Raw genomic sequence first — 13,756 nt, 5'->3', positions numbered from 1 at the left:
AGTCCTGCATCAGGGTCCCCACAGGGAGCCTTCTTCTACCTCTGCCTGTGTCTCTGCCTCTCTCTGTGTCTCTCATGAATAAATAATTAAAATATTTTTAAAAATATAAAATAAATAAAATAGAATACTGCTAATCAGCACTCAAGGAACAGTTAGTAATCTTGTAAGACAGAATTGACAGGGGGTAAAAAATAAATATCATGATAACTCAGGGGTATACTCTATTGTGAAGTTTATAGATGTCCAGGGGTCAGAAGAATACTGAGACATTCTGTTTAAGATAAGGACAATATGCTCTATGTTACATGCTCTATGGTGAAAAAAGAAACATGTCAATTTGTAGCCCTTTTTGATATCTGGAAGAAATTTGAAAGGTTTTTTTTTTAACTATTTATGAAGTAACTTATAATACTGACAGTTTTTAATTGTTCCCAGAGTAACAGAAGCTTCTGCAGGACGTCTAAGATCTATGCAAGCTGTCCTGAAACTCAGGTCATATGACCTCTCATGTCTGAGGATGCTAGAAGTACATATGATAAATTAAAAAAAAAAAAGAAAAGAAAATCTTCGCAGCACATGTGGTAAGCCATGATAGAAGAGTCCCTGCACAAATTCTAAGGATTTTGCAACAAGGCCAGGTTTTCTGTGGCAGAGCGACCAAAGCTTGAAAAATACCTCCTGTTGTATTAGTGAATCTTGATACAAACTGAAGACTAGTGGGAGATAGTGAGTGACTGTGGATCGGAGCTGCCCGTCCCGTAACATTAGCAGGCAGCACCCAACCGCATGATAGACACGACCTGTTCAGAATGCTGCCTCAGCAGACCCAGAAAATGCAAGTAAGTTATTAGAAAACAAATGAACAAGCACAGCCCCCACATCTGCTAATTCAGATAGAGACTTGGCCTTTTGGAGAAGTGTCCTAGAACTAATCGACCAAGAAGGAAAATTCCTAGACCTGGTTTACAGATGGATGGGTATTGGTATTGGCCACATGGTGAATGCTGCTCTGCTATACTCTCATCCAGCAACGGCTGTAAATACCAACGGTGAAAGGACAACCCCTGAGTAGCCAAGTTGTGAGCGGTACACTCGGACATTAACTCTGTATGGCCCTATGCCGATGTTCTCATCCTCCCAATGAGGCTCATAAGAATGTACCTACTGCAGGCGTAAGACGGAACCATCCAACAAACAGAATTGCACGTCCCAGGAATGCTGGCCTTCTCCCTCAGCCACCCAATGCTGGAGAAATGAGCCACGGATGAAGGGGAGGAGGTTGAACAGGGACCCAACCGCACGGGTTCCCTCTCAGCAGGACTGATCACGACTGCCACGGCTAAATAATCAACTTACTGGCAGCAAAAATAATACCACGCCTTCAATGTGGCACCATCCCTCAAGGAGAATAGCTATGCACTTTTTGGCACTTTGACTACATCTGACCTTTAACATCTTGGAGGATAAGTGACAAATCCTTACCAAATTCAATATCTATTCTGGGATAGGGATCTGTCCTTCCCTTTCTCAAATGCCTCTTCCAGCACCATCAGTCATTCAGATTGTACGTTACACAGTTGTATATGAGAGTAAGGGGCTTATTATGGTGGAAAGAGGTGTAACAATGGGAAGATGATGATGGATCCTCCAGTTTTTTACAAAGCTTGCTACCCAGAACATTCAACCCAGTAGAAACACGCTATATAGAGGCTCGGCCATGTTGCCAGCTTGGGGACAAGATCCCGTAGAGTCAGTGTCCTTATCTCCAGAATGAGTTTCATGTGCTGAACCAAAACCAAAAGCTAAAACTGTGTCCTGATAATTAGAATACATAGGTCCATATATGATCAACATTTATATTCAAAACTCCCACTAATAATGCACCTGCAGAATTTTTGCTTCTTATTCCCACATTAGAGTAGAATTTCTAGAGGAAAAACAGGTCCTGCCACCAGGGAATACAGTAAAGGCTCCATTGAACTTAAAGCTATAAGTATTATGTTGGGATCCTCACATCAAAGAATCAACAGACCAAAAAAATAAATAAATTACTATACTTGGGGAGTATTGACCATGACTACCATGAGGAGAGAGGACTGCCACTACCATAGCAGGTGAGGAGTATGTCTGGAAAACAAGTGATTCATGGGGGTGTCTCTTGGCTCTTCTGTGCTCCTTAATAGCTGTGAACAAACAATTACAGCAACTAAGGTACAATAAAACAATTCAGTTAAACAGTCAGCTCTTCTGGATCTGAAGGATCATTTCACTAGACAAGCCACATAGATGAGCCGAAATTCTGACTGAAGGTGACATAAACCTAGAATGGATATTTGAAGACGTAGATAATGAATATCAATTACAGCCGCGGGACAAGCTTTACCATTGGGAACACTACCTCGTTCAAATAATCCTGGGAATTGCAGACTGTGAATACATCTGAGGGCTACAAGGATTAGACTCCATATACAACCCTTGTGCCTAATTTCAAGTCTTTCCAGCATTGCTCCTTACTCCAGCTGGGGTCACCAGATCTTAGGAGGTTACAACCCTGCACCTCGCCACAGACTCACCACGGATATACACTGCTCACTTCCTGTATGGGGGTTTCTCCAACGGCACAATGTGAGATGTCAGTGGGAACAGTCACCACGCACACGGTGGAACCTCGAAACATGAATGAGGCACTGCCTGTGGAACCCTGCTTGCCCAATGGGGGACAGCAGTTGACAGACATATGCCCTCCTTTCTGTCAGAGATGTCTAAAATACATTTTTTTGGTCTCCTAGAAAGTCCCACTGTATACCCCTATCCCTCATTCCTGCTCTGCAAGATCCTGTTCCTAAATAAAATATCTGTATGCAAAACCTTGCTTGAGCACTACTTTGGGGAAATCTGGGCTGAGACAGTGGCTGCCCATTTACTCTCAAAAACCTGTATTCTAAGGATACATATTTAATATAAAACAACTGGACATTTCCTCTTAAATCAAATGTGCTACATTCTTATGCATTTCAAACTCCCCCTCCCAAAAGCCCTCCTTTATAAGCAAAAAAAAAGTTTCTTAAACTTAGAAGATTAATGTTTTCTACCTTTTAATGAAATTCAACCATCATGTCAAATATAATTGACCTACCTTAAAATGTAAAGACATCAGCTATTATTAATGAGCTGTTTTAAGGCACAATTTGGAACATGATCACAGTTAGAATATATATGAAGTTCTATATGATAAAAGATTAAGTTATTAACCTTGGAGCATTCTCTCTGCATCAGCACAGTTTTAGAATATTAGAACAGAAGCAATATTCAATTTGCAAAACTTTCTTTAACAACACATCAAAGGGGATCCCTGGGTGGCGCAGCGGTTTGGTGCCTGCCTTTGGCCCAGGGCGCGATCCTGGAGACCCGGGATCGAATCCCACGTCAGGCTCCCGGTGCATGGAGCCTGCTTCTCCCTCTGCCTGTGTCTCTGCCTCTCTCTCTCTCTGTAACTATCATAAATAAATAAAAATTTAAAAAAATAAAAATATTTAAAAAAAAAAAAAAAACAACACATCAAAGGAGAAAAATAGACAAGTTGGTTTCAAATAATGAAACCGGCTTCTCAAGAGAACTAAGAAGTAAACCCTCCAGTTTACTCTCTGTGGCTGCTTATTCCATCACCTACCATCTATCACCTCTTTGACTTTGGAGAATTCTCTTTAAATGTGTTTACTAAGGCAAAGTGAAGTGTAAGGAAATTATCAAAGAAAGATGGGGCAGTATGTGTACAGAGAAATAAGCATTGTGCTTATTTTCCCCCGTTATATATGAATTTCCTAGTATTTGGCTTATTCCCAGTTTTAGATGCCCCTCCTTCTTCCATCATGTGCCTCTTGATCTACAAGCAAATATTTCAATGCCATACCCAGATGCTCATTTCCTTCCTCTTCACATTATTTTCTATTCCTTTATGCATCATTTATTCTCTAATACTGCTTGGATATACACCTGATATTTTCTGATAATTTCTTGGGTATTCTATTTCTTATACAGATTTGCATATAATTCTAAAATTCTTTGCAAACTCATCTCTACGGTTTAAAGTACCTTTGTTTACACATCACCATGATATTTTACAGTTTATCAATACTAGACTCTCTGAGGTTGTGTTTGGCACATTTTCTTAAATCTCATTGAGTTATTTGATTTTGTAAATCTATTTCATTTTTAAAATCTTCTATTGTCTACTGTATAAAGCTTTTGAATAATATATTTAATGATAACATAAAGTAATACTTGGACAATTTTTAAGGTATCATATGCCCTACAGGTGAGATTCCAGTGAGATGGGTATTCAAATGTTGCTGTCGAAAATTTGCTATAACCATCTCTGCAAAACAAATCAGTCTTTTTAAAATGATCATGCTTTTTTGATCCATAATGTATGTATCTCACTATTCTATGGAAATATCCAGAGATGCAGTCCAAAACTTCTTACCTGGCCATAAAAAAGAATGAGATCTGCCATTTGCAACACAGATGGACCTAGAAGATGTTAGACTAAGTGAAATAAGAGACAAATACCACAGGATTTCACTTTTTTTGTGGACTCTCGAAAAGAAAACAGATTTTAAAGAAAAGGGAAAGAAGGAAGGGAGAGAAGGAGGGAAGAAGCTAAATAAATACAGAGCACAGACTGGTAGTTGCCAGAGTGGCAGTGGGTGGGGGACGGGCAAGACGGGTGCAGGGGAGTGGGAAATACAAGCTCCCAGTTGCAGTATGAGTAAATCATAGGGATAAAAGGTAAAACATGGGAATACAGTCAATGGTAGTGTAATAGCACTGCATGCTGACGGATGGCAGCTACACTTGTGGTGAGCATAAGATGATGTACAGAGCTGTCAAATCGCTATGTGGTACACCAGAAACAAAGGTAACATGTGTCAACCCTACTTCAATATTAATTAATTAATTAGGTAAAGAAAAAAACTCACGGGTGAGAGCATATATTAATTTCAGTGTTAGATATTCTGGCCAAAAGTTACAAAAAGCTTAGAGAACTTACAGGATTAGTAGATACAATATGGTGCATCTACACTGTGGAATTAATACTATCACTTCAAAAGCATATTCGAGTCAAGTTTTACGGTAATAATATAGGTTTTATGATATAATATTAAACAGAAAACACATACTGAATAGAAGATTGGATATACAGTATTAAATACATTTTGGAAAAAATAACATTAGATACATTGATGACAAATTTATAAAAATTAGGTATAAAATAAAATACTACTTATAAAACCTTTTAAGAATGATGAGATATCAGGTGATTTTTATTTATTTCTTAAATTCACCTATACTTTATATATCTTGCCCCTCATCAACATGTATGTTTTTATAATCAAAGTCAAACTGTTTTTTAAAAGATTAAAATCAAATTTCTGGGTTCTATTTCTTCTACCATTAGGAAGTAGACTGAAGCTTTGTCACCAGAATATTTATCATTTAAGAGATAAACTGTTAATAAATAAGATTTCTGTGTACTTCTGATAGTGGCATTGATTAAACAAGTTTCTGTCACTTGACAGAAACTCAAAATATGTTGTAAGGACCCTAAGACATTTTATTGAACTTCACGAGTGGGAAATGTAGGTAGTCCCCAGAATCTTTGAGAAAAAGATATTTTCTACATATCTCATCTCCACTTATTTCATCTTCATTTGTATCCTTTAGACTAGCTTGGTTTTTTCCATAGAGCAGAGCACAGGACACTAGATGGTCTTACAATATTGGCCGATCTAGACAGAATATGATTCTCTGACTCAACTGCAAAATTCAGAAAGATTCTGATCAATCTAGTCTGAATCAGTTGCAATTACCTGTGGCTAGAGGCAAGTTAACAGCAAAAAGAGCTTCTCTAAAAACATATATTTTCTAGACAATAGGTATATATATTACATATATATATTATATTTATATATATAATATATATAGGTATATATTATATATTTATATAGGTATATATATTAAATATGGGATATATTTATTCAAAAATCTATATAAATATGAAATATCTGTTCACACATTCTATAAAAGTATTGTATTGCCATAATATGCATACACTTAAACATACACAAACATTTTTAAGACAATTACAAAATGATATAAATCATGAGTTCTAGCAGTTTCACTCACATCCCAGCGCCTTGTGGGTGGGTACGTATGATTTTGGAAACCAGTGGGGTAGATTCAATTCACTTACAGAGGACATTTAAAATCTAAGTACATTTGTGTGAATCAATGAATATAGAAAATAATTTGATCAATTGCAGAAAATGTATACAAAGAACGAGGCAGGCAATGGATGAAATTTTTTTAATTTCTGATTACTCTTCACTTGAGTTTAACAATGATCTCTAAAGTTACTTTTACCAGAGAAAGGTTTCTTATAAACCAGAACTTTCCAAAGAATGGCATCAAACAGAATTAAGGTGACTGGTACAGGAGAACTTAGAACAAATAGATCATTTTCTTTATTTTAAGAAAACAAATCCAAAATCCTTTCTACTCCATAAAATGCTTCATCAGCAATATCCAAAAGTGGATTTGAACATTACTTGCCACCCGCAAAATCAGAAAAATATCTTATAGTCAAGTCTCAACTAACTATTAATAGCTTTTACTCTCTCTTTTTCTCAATGTGTATGAAATCCACCAGGGGGACCAAAAAACAAACAACAACAACAAAAACAACAACAAAAACAAAAAACAAAAAAACTACCCTGAAAGCTCTCCACTTCTCTATCCCAAAACAGGGTGGAGGCCACTTTGGAAGGGACTACACTTGTTTTCCAGGAAGTCTTTCATTTCCAGAATATCTGAGAACTGAGGTCCAGGGAAGATGCAAGATCAGGGTTCAGAAGGACCTGGCTGATGCCACGGGTCCTGGGAGACAGTGACCGTGTCAGGCAGGGCCCCGCGCAGCTCTGACTGTTCTTTCCAGCGCCGGCCTCGGTGAAGGGTTGAGAAGGGGCTAGCGGGCAGGCACCCTCTCTCCCCGGGCTCCTAGAGTCTCTGCCCTCCTCTCCCTCAGCACCCCCTGTGAGGTTGAGGGGGGCCCTTCAAACGGGAAGACAGAACGTGCGATGAGAGCCTCTGGCCTCCCACAGCGGGCCTAAGGATTGAGCCTGGATGAAGGGGAAGGAGCAGGGTGGCCTCTGCCTCCGCCCAAACCCCCGCTGTACCCGGGTTTTCTCTTCTCAAGTGTGTGATGGGGGAGCGGCAAGGTCACAGGGGTCTGCCTTGACACGCACACACACACGCACACACCCCGCCTGGGCTGCGGAGGGGCCACACAAGGACACGCGGGCCGTGTTCCCACCTGGGGAGGGACCAGACATTCTGTGCAACCAGTGAGCTCTGGCTGTGCTACACCCCACCCCTGTGGAGGGGAGTCAGTAAAATATATTTTTTAAAAAATGACCCTGTCAGAGGACTGCAGGCCTCGTCCTTTCCATTCTCTTTCTCTGACCCTTTCGAATTGATGCAGTGCCCTGTGCGGCAGGACAGGCCTCAGCTGCGACGGCACCTGCCCCTTGCCCCGCAGGGCCGCAGGGCCGCAGGCCTCACCGCAACTTTCCCTTGTGGAGGCGGTGCTGCTCCTGCTCACACTCGTGCTCCCGCCTGCACGCGGCCGGCAGGTGATGCCCTCGGCCCGGGCTCAGGGCTCCGCCGCCCTCCCGTACTGTCCTCTCCCGGGGTCCCGGCCCGGCCTGGGCCGCCCCAGCGCTCTCGGCTCGCACCGTGCACCTGCACCTGCAGCTGCACCTGCACCTGCGGGGCCTCCCCCGCCGCAGCCCGAGGCCGCCTCCCCTGGGGGTCAGGCCGCCCTCCCGTACTGTCCTCTCCCAGTGTCCCGTCCTGGCCCCCGGGCCGCCCCAGGGCTCTCTGCTCGCACCTGCACCTGCACCTGCGGGCCTCCCCCGCCGCAGCCCGAGGCCGCCTCCCCCGGGGTTCAGGCCGCCCTTGCACACTCAGCGCCGGCCCCGCCGCGGCAATCCCGACACTCACATCCCTCATTCCCTTGAAAACATTTTCCCACTCCTTTTTTTTTTTTTTTTTTTTTCTCCACATAAGGGGAAGAGCTACTTACTTTTGAAGAAGCCACCTCATTTCAGGTCAAGAAAACTGGGTTTCCCATTCGCTGTCCCCAGAAGGAGCATCCCTTAAGGAACAGATATTTTCAAGTGTTCTGTCTCAAACTCCATGATGAATTTAAAATAAAATTCTTTCCCTGGATCCTTAAAACCTGGCAAAACCGATTTTTTCCTACATAAATGCTTACGGCCCACCGCAGGTGAGCAGCAGAAGCTCAGCGTGTCCCGCGTTCTTCCGATGACGCCCGACGGGCCGCAGCTAGAGGCAGCGGGGCTTTAATCCTTCATGAAGTTTTTCAGAATTTCGTGACCTCAATAAAGTAGAGATTGAAATGATATACAAGTGGTATTTCTCTCTTTGCATGATGCTTGTAGTCAGGTCAACACTGGCCACCTTTTCCAGCTCGGGTCATGATCTTGGGGTCCTGGGATGGGCTCGGGGCTCTGCGGGAAAGTCGTCCTGAGGAGCCTCTCACCCCCTCCCCCTTCCCCCTCCCTCTGCTTCTATACTCTTTCTCTTTAAAACAAATCTTTTTTTTTTTTTAAGAAAAAAGATGTTTCCATTGATGACTTTAAAAGTATGTATTTTTTTGTAAGTCAGAAAAAAGAGATACTGTATATGTTCTTACATATGAGAAATCTTAAAAAGCTGAATTCGTAGAAAGTAGAATGGTGGGAAAGTGGGGGCATGTTGGTCAAAGGGTGCAAACCTCTAGTTATAAGATGAGTAAGTGTTGGGGAGCTAATGTGCAGCATGGTGACGATAGTTAACAGCACTATATTATATATTGAAAGTTGCTCAGAGCGGATCTGAAACATCATCTCACACACACCTAGCAGTGATTACATGAGGCGATGGAGGTGTTAACTAACCCTACGGAGGCAATCAGTTTGCAATATGCATTACATTGCACAGCTTACATTTACACAATATTATATGCCAATCACATCTCAATAAAACTGGAGAAAAATAAAAGTCACTTGATACCATGGCAGTTTGCAAAAAATATTGATCTTAAACGCTACATGGACAAACTGGATGCGAAAGTCGTCTTTATTTCTTTGGCTCAATTCTTCCAATATTACCTATGGTCATTTGATAGTTTTTTTTTTTTTTTTAAGATTTTATTCATTTATTCACAAGAGACACAGGGAGAGAGAGAGAGAGAGAGAGAGGCAGAGACACAGGCAGAGGGGGAAGCAGGCTCCATAAAGGGAGCCCCATGTGGGACTTGATCCTGTGACTCCAGGATCACACCCTGGGCCGAAGGCAGTGCTAAACCGCTGAGCCACCCGGGCTGCCCCATTTGATAGTTTCTAAAGATATGTATTTCAGTAGCTCTTTATGTATTTTAAGTGCTTTTTACATGAAATTTTATTCACCTTGCTAGGCTCCCGTGAGGCCTCAGGACAGACACTGTTACCTCTTGTGAGAATTGAAGGAAGTCAGGCTAAGAAAATTCACAGGAGCTTAGGCGACTTACCTACGGTGATACACACCTGAATGGTAGAGATATAACTAGATTCCAAGTCTATACAAATTTAATCCTCCAATAAATCTCTAATTCGCCAGAATCTATGCAATTTCAATGGAGAATTACTCCCTTCTCACTCTGCATTATGCCAGGAGGGGCCAAGAAACACTGTACTCGACGACTGTAGAGTAGGTAAGCACTGAGAAATGTCCTTAACGTTACTTCCTGAGAGGAGTTAGGAAAGATGCCAGTGACCCAGGGACACTTTCCCTGGGAATGGGACCCTGGATACACAGCTGGATAAGAATAGTCCAAGAAGATAGTTTTTTAAGACATACCAAGAAACAAAAAAGCAACCCCGTTATGGCGGATCATTTGCTCCATGTGGTTGAAATCCAGGCAAATGAAGTAGAGTTGGGTGGGGAGGTAGTGATGGCGAGGGTGGTCGTGTTAGCAGATGAAATTTTAAAGGTGGGCGAATAGAGTTTTTGTTTCCTTTGACACTCCTCCCATTGACACTCCTCCCTTGAATCTGGTGGATGCTGGACTGCACAGCCAACCAAATATGACAGCCATATTTAAACAGCCAGTGTTACTTTGCTGTTTTACAGGTCTGGCCCCTAAGAAGCCTGCAGCTTGCACTTTCTGTCGTCTCTCCTTGTTCCTGGAACAGCCACTGCACCGTGATCAAACTCACAATGTCATGAGGAGAAGCCCAGGATGACCTGCCCGTCAACAGCCAGCACCCAGTTCCCCACCACATAAAGGAGTCACCTGAAAGTGGGCTCTCAGCCCTGCACAGGCCTCCCAGGGATCCTACACAGGCCGGACATGAGCTGTCTCTTCAGAGCAACAGATAACCTCAGATTCATGAGAAAAATAAATGACTGTTGTGGCTCTAAACCACCAGCTTTAGTGTCATTTGTATACAGCCATGGATCACTGGGCAATGGGGAACTCACGATCAGACTTACAGGAGGGACTCATATGTGTGATGGATGGATTGGCTACCTCATGTAATCAGATGAAGAGATGATAAGGCAGGGGGGAAATGATTCAATGCTCCACTAAATCAGATGACGTTCATATTTTTGAGCCTAGAAGATAAAGCATGGATTTTAATGATTCAGAGCATCAGAATTTTAGGAAAGCTCCGTATTACCCTAAGTTGAGAATGTGTCATAAGATAAAATTCATATTCTAAAAATGCTTTGCAATCATTGACTATCCTTATCACAAGGACAAGAAAAAAGTTATGCCCCGCACACAGGACCATGACCCCAAAATATGGAAATTTACGGAACTTCAAAGAGGTTCTTGAAATTTGAAAGTATTCCTTAAGTATAAGAATAGGAGCTAAATAGAGAGCTACCTAAAATATCCTTTATGTATGATTATTTTTAATTCTGAATTTTCCTTCAGATTATACCATTTTTATTATCATGTATAGCACTTGATTAATATGTCTGAATAACCTTTGAAGCCATAACACTTTTGTTTGCCCCACTATTATTCTTTTTTTTTTTTTGAGAAGACTTGTGAATAGCTTGCTTTTTGTTTTGGTTTGTGTTTTGATTATTAAGGGCTCCTTCACATCCATAAATGATGGTTTCATGAAAGGCTGTTATCCTTAGAACTCCTATTGTTCTCCACAATCACAGCGTTGAAAATTCACCAAATATTCCTGAAACATCTATTACCAAAGCGAGACCCTTTTCTAAATAGTATTGCTGAGCATGTCTATGGTCCTTTATTGTCACATACATGTGGTGTTTTAGGGTCCATGAAGTGACATGTGGATACTGAGATGTGTTTTATAATAAGCCTATTGTTATGTTCCTCCAATGATGCATTGAAGGGGAATTTCCCAAAGCCAATGGCAAAAGAAAAAAAACGATCCATTAAGCTCTAGGTAAAAGAAAAGAGAGTTGTTTATCCAACTCACTGGGAAACTATCTTGTAGGACTTAGGGCAACATAAATCAGAGGAGTTTGCTCTGGGCCAGGAGCAAAGGCTGCTGAGATGGTTATATAACCATTGCATTAAGACTCTCAGTCCTGGGGAAAAGGCTGCATAAAGAAGTTAAACTGGCAGCCGTAATTTAAAAATCAGGAGTTCCATCTAAGAATTTGGTTTTCTAGTTTCTGTTGAAAACAGAAGCCCCGACAGGCCGGCCCACATTCCAGCGGGCCATCCCCAGCCAGGCCCATCTCAGGAGGGGCCTTGGCGCCCTGATGCGCCATGTCCCACTGCCGTCCATCACCTCACTTAGCCTGCTCCTTTAGCCCCTGTCTTTGTTTCTCTTCCCACAGTAGGATCATGAGAAAGTGAAATCTTTTGGTATCCACACTTCTGGCAAAAGAAAAGAACACTTAGTCAAAGAGGGCAAATGCATCCAGAAATGTTGCTTACATCCAGGCTCCTCTGCTCGTGTATTTGTCACCCTCCTGGCCTGAAGAGGAATTTGACTCGACCTCCCCTCATTTTGGACAGTCAGGATGAGTTAGTTGAGCCAAAAGAAAACTGTTGAGGGGATCCCTGGGTGGTGCAACGGTTTAGCGCCTGCCTTTGGCCCAGGGCGCGATCCTGGAGACCCGGGATAGAATCCCACGTCGGGCTCCCGGTGCATGGGTCTCTGCCTCTCTCTCTCTCTCTGTGTGACTATCATAAATAAATAAAAATTAAAAAAAAAAAAAGAAAAGAAAAGAAAAGAAAACTGTTGACTGTGCTTCCCCGGGCCTGAAGGAACTGGTGATACATCAATTCCATGTTATTGTCTCCCAAAGAATTTGCTCACTGAGAAAGCCAATCCTACTGTCCTTGCACTAGCTGCTTAGCCCCCTCCGGACAGTCACCTTCTGGAGTTATTTGCCCCCTCAACGAAGATGCCAGCCTCTGCTCCACACTTTTCGTGTATTTTAAATACCTCCCGACCTTTAGGTTCTCCCAGCCTTCGGGGGACAGCTGACTGACCGCCCAGCGCCCAAGCAGCCACTCCCAAGATCCGCCAACAAAGGGAAGGGTGATGGGTGCTTAGTCTCTGGCCCCACAGAATGCGCTATTCCTACATCCGAGGCAGGTCCCAGTTTCCTGCAACAGTCTCCTTATGCAAAGGCTGCACCCCAACGCAGGCTGTAAAAACAAGAACCTCCTGGTCGTTTGACAAAATGAATTTTGGTTTTAATTTGACAGAGAGAGAGAAAGCACAAGCAGGGGCAGCGGTAGTGGGGGTCAGGAAGCCCCACGCGGGCTCCATCCCGGGCCCTGATCTCTGACCCGCGCCCGAGGCAGACGCCTCCCCTACTGAGCCACTGGGCGGCCCAGGACAGCGAGTTTTACAGCAGGCAAATCCCGGACTTTCTCCCCTTCCTCTGCCTTGCCTGGAAAAGGTAATCCTGCAAACGCGGGGGCTACCCGGGCATGCCCGGCGCGGAAGGCGGGGTGCCCCGAGACGGGCCACCCACGGGGACGCGGGGCTGGTGGCAGAACAGTAGGAGTTCTAAGGGTAACAGCCTTCCGTGAAACCTTCAGAGCAAAGGAGCCTCGCTGTTGGGACACGCGACCTGCGTGCACGCGGCGGAGGGTGCAGACGGCCGGGGGGCCGCAGCGGGCCTGGGGGGGCTGGGGGGGCTGGGGGGGACCTGGGGGCGCGGGTCGGTCAGCCGTCCTTGGCCAGGTCCCGTGCCCCGGGCTCGAGGCCGAGGAGCCGCGGCCTGTCCCTGAATCCCTGCTCAGGCCCCAAATGGATAGCGACGGCCCAATGGGAGGAACCGACTTTCCGGCTGTCCTGGGGCAGCGCGGGGCGAGGGGGGGGGGGGCAGGCGGGAGAAGGCGGGCGGCTCACCTGTCCCCCCCCCCCGCCCCGCCGCAGCCCTGGGGGCGGCGCTCGTCCCCTCCACGGTGCCCTGGGTCAAGGGGGCTGCTGAGCCTTCAGCCAGCGCGAGCGCGGTCCGGGGGCTCCGCGGTGCCGTCCTGGGCTCGCACCAGAGCGCGAAATCCACATCTCCCAGGTGAAATTCGGAGTCTGCATATGGTGGCAGACTCTGCGATCTTTAGTCACGTTGAAATTAGAGCTCCCCTAATCCCGATGGGTTCCACAAGAATCCCTTTAGGCTCCCAGGTACTGTTTACTCA

At 44.1% G+C, this 13,756-nt stretch overlaps 1 long non-coding RNA gene across 5 annotated transcripts in view; it reads right to left on the bottom strand.

Moving 5' to 3' along the window:
* LOC102154952 overlaps positions 1 to 13,756 on the bottom strand; it is a 92,853-nt gene that overhangs the window by 14,549 nt on the left and 64,548 nt on the right. The gene's annotated exons all lie outside the window — the stretch shown is intronic.

This window comes from Canis lupus, chromosome 33, assembly GCF_011100685.1.
Source record: "Canis lupus familiaris isolate Mischka breed German Shepherd chromosome 33, alternate assembly UU_Cfam_GSD_1.0, whole genome shotgun sequence".
In the NCBI taxonomy this organism is placed as follows: domain Eukaryota; kingdom Metazoa; phylum Chordata; class Mammalia; order Carnivora; family Canidae; genus Canis; species Canis lupus.
The sequence above is the reverse complement of the archived record's forward strand: the minus strand, read 5'-3'. Positions and strand labels throughout refer to the sequence as shown.